The sequence below is a fragment of the Loxodonta africana genome, chromosome 22, assembly GCF_030014295.1.
Source record: "Loxodonta africana isolate mLoxAfr1 chromosome 22, mLoxAfr1.hap2, whole genome shotgun sequence".
NCBI lineage: Eukaryota > Metazoa > Chordata > Mammalia > Proboscidea > Elephantidae > Loxodonta > Loxodonta africana.
This window is the reverse complement of record NC_087363.1, coordinates 77,103,570-77,107,348: the sequence shown is the minus strand read 5'-3', so window position 1 is coordinate 77,107,348 and position 3,779 is coordinate 77,103,570.

Sequence of the window (3,779 nt, the reverse complement as noted above, 5' to 3'; positions counted from 1 at the left end):
CTAACCCTAACCCTAACCCTAACCCTAACCCTAACCCTAACCCTAACCCTAACCCTAACCCTAACCCTAACCCTAACCCTAACCCTAACCCTAACCCTAACCCTAACCCTAACCCTAACCCTAACCCTAACCCTAACCCTAACCCTAACCCTAACCCTAACCCTAACCCTAACCCTAACCCTAACCCTAACCCTAACCCTAACCCTAACCCTAACCCTAACCCTAACCCTAACCCTAACCCTAACCCTAACCCTAACCCTAACCCTAACCCTAACCCTAACCCTAACCCTAACCCTAACCCTAACCCTAACCCTAACCCTAACCCTAACCCTAACCCTAACCCTAACCCTAACCCTAACCCTAACCCTAACCCTAACCCTAACCCTAACCCTAACCCTAACCCTAACCCTAACCCTAACCCTAACCCTAACCCTAACCCTAACCCTAACCCTAACCCTAACCCTAACCCTAACCCTAACCCTAACCCTAACCCTAACCCTAACCCTAACCCTAACCCTAACCCTAACCCTAACCCTAACCCTAACCCTAACCCTAACCCTAACCCTAACCCTAACCCTAACCCTAACCCTAACCCTAACCCTAACCCTAACCCTAACCCTAACCCTAACCCTAACCCTAACCCTAACCCTAACCCTAACCCTAACCCTAACCCTAACCCTAACCCTAACCCTAACCCTAACCCTAACCCTAACCCTAACCCTAACCCTAACCCTAACCCTAACCCAACCCTAACCCTAACCCTAACCCTAACCCTAACCCTAACCCTAACCCTAACCCTAACCCTAACCCTAACCCTAACCCTAACCCTAACCCTAACCCTAACCCTAACCCTAACCCTAACCCTAACCCTAACCCTAACCCTAACCCTAACCCTAACCCTAACCCTAACCCTAACCCTAACCCTAACCCTAACCCTAACCCTAACCCTAACCCTAACCCTAACCCTAACCCTAACCCTAACCCTAACCCTAACCCTAACCCTAACCCTAACCCTAACCCTAACCCTAACCCTAACCCTAACCCTAACCCTAACCCTAACCCTAACCCTAACCCTAACCCTAACCCTAACCCTAACCCTAACCCTAACCCTAACCCTAACCCTAACCCTAACCCTAACCCTAACCCTAACCCTAACCCTAACCCTAACCCTAACCCTAACCCTAACCCTAACCCTAACCCTAACCCTAACCCTAACCCTAACCCTAACCCTAACCCTAACCCTAACCCTAACCCTAACCCTAACCCTAACCCTAACCCTAACCCTAACCCTAACCCTAACCCTAACCCTAACCCTAACCCTAACCCTAACCCTAACCCTAACCCTAACCCTAACCCTAACCCTAACCCTAACCCTAACCCTAACCCTAACCCTAACCCTAACCCTAACCCTAACCCTAACCCTAACCCTAACCCTAACCCTAACCCTAACCCTAACCCTAACCCTAACCCTAACCCTAACCCTAACCCTAACCCTAACCCTAACCCTAACCCTAACCCTAACCCTAACCCTAACCCTAACCCTAACCCTAACCCTAACCCTAACCCTAACCCTAACCCTAACCCTAACCCTAACCCTAACCCTAACCCTAACCCTAACCCTAACCCTAACCCTAACCCTAACCCTAACCCTAACCCTAACCCTAACCCTAACCCTAACCCTAACCCTAACCCTAACCCTAACCCTAACCCTAACCCTAACCCTAACCCTAACCCTAACCCTAACCCTAACCCTAACCCTAACCCTAACCCTAACCCTAACCCTAACCCTAACCCTAACCCTAACCCTAACCCTACCAACCCTAACCCTAACCCTAACCCTAACCCTAACCCTAACCCTAACCCTAACCCTAACCCTAACCCTAACCCTAACCCTAACCCTAACCCTAACCCTAACCCTAACCCTAACCCTAACCCTAACCCTAACCCTAACCCTAACCCTAACCCTAACCCTAACCCTAACCCTAACCCTAACCCTAACCCTAACCCTAACCCTAACCCTAACCCTAACCCTAACCCTAACCCTAACCCTAACCCTAACCCTAACCCTAACCCTAACCCTAACCCTAACCCTAACCCTAACCCTAACCCTAACCCTAACCCTAACCCTAACCCTAACCCTAACCCTAACCCTAACCCTAACCCTAACCCTAACCCTAACCCTAACCCTAACCCTAACCCTAACCCTAACCCTAACCCTAACCCTAACCCTAACCCTAACCCTAACCCTAACCCTAACCCTAACCCTAACCCTAACCCTAACCCTAACCCTAACCCTAACCCTAACCCTAACCCTAACCCTAACCCTAACCCTAACCCTAACCCTAACCCTAACCCTAACCCTAACCCTAACCCTAACCCTAACCCTAACCCTAACCCTAACCCTAACCCTAACCCTAACCCTAACCCTAACCCTAACCCTAACCCTAACCCTAACCCTAACCCTAACCCTAACCCTAACCCTAACCCTAACCCTAACCCTAACCCTAACCCTAACCCTAACCCTAACCCTAACCCTAACCCTAACCCTAACCCTAACCCTAACCCTAACCCTAACCCTAACCCTAACCCTAACCCTAACCCTAACCCTAACCCTAACCCTAACCCTAACCCTAACCCTAACCCTAACCCTAACCCTAACCCTAACCCTAACCCTAACCCTAACCCTAACCCTAACCCTAACCCTAACCCTAACCCTAACCCTAACCCTAACCCTAACCCTAACCCTAACCCTAACCCTAACCCTAACCCTAACCCTAACCCTAACCCTAACCCTAACCCTAACCCTAACCCTAACCCTAACCCTAACCCTAACCCTAACCCTAACCCTAACCCTAACCCTAACCCTAACCCTAACCCTAACCCTAACCCTAACCCTAACCCTAACCCTAACCCTAACCCTAACCCTAACCCTAACCCTAACCCTAACCCTAACCCTAACCCTAACCCTAACCCTAACCCTAACCCTAACCCTAACCCTAACCCTAACCCTAACCCTAACCCTAACCCTAACCCTAACCCTAACCCTAACCCTAACCCTAACCCTAACCCTAACCCTAACCCTAACCCTAACCCTAACCCTAACCCTAACCCTAACCCTAACCCTAACCCTAACCCTAACCCTAACCCTAACCCTAACCCTAACCCTAACCCTAACCCTAACCCTAACCCTAACCCTAACCCTAACCCTAACCCTAACCCTAACCCTAACCCTAACCCTAACCCTAACCCTAACCCTAACCCTAACCCTAACCCTAACCCTAACCCTAACCCTAACCCTAACCCTAACCCTAACCCTAACCCTAACCCTAACCCTAACCCTAACCCTAACCCTAACCCTAACCCTAACCCTAACCCTAACCCTAACCCTAACCCTAACCCTAACCCTAACCCTAACCCTAACCCTAACCCTAACCCTAACCCTAACCCTAACCCTAACCCTAACCCTAACCCTAACCCTAACCCTAACCCTAACCCAACCCTAACCCTAACCCTAACCCTAACCCTAACCCTAACCCTAACCCTAACCCTAACCCTAACCCTAACCCTAACCCTAACCCTAACCCTAACCCTAACCCTAACCCTAACCCTAACCCTAACCCTAACCCTAACCCTAACCCTAACCCTAACCCTAACCCTAACCCTAACCCTAACCCTAACCCTAACCCTAACCCTAACCCTAACCCTAACCCTAACCCTAACCCTAACCCTAACCCTAACCCTAACCCTAACCCTAACCCTAACCCTAACCCTAACCCTAA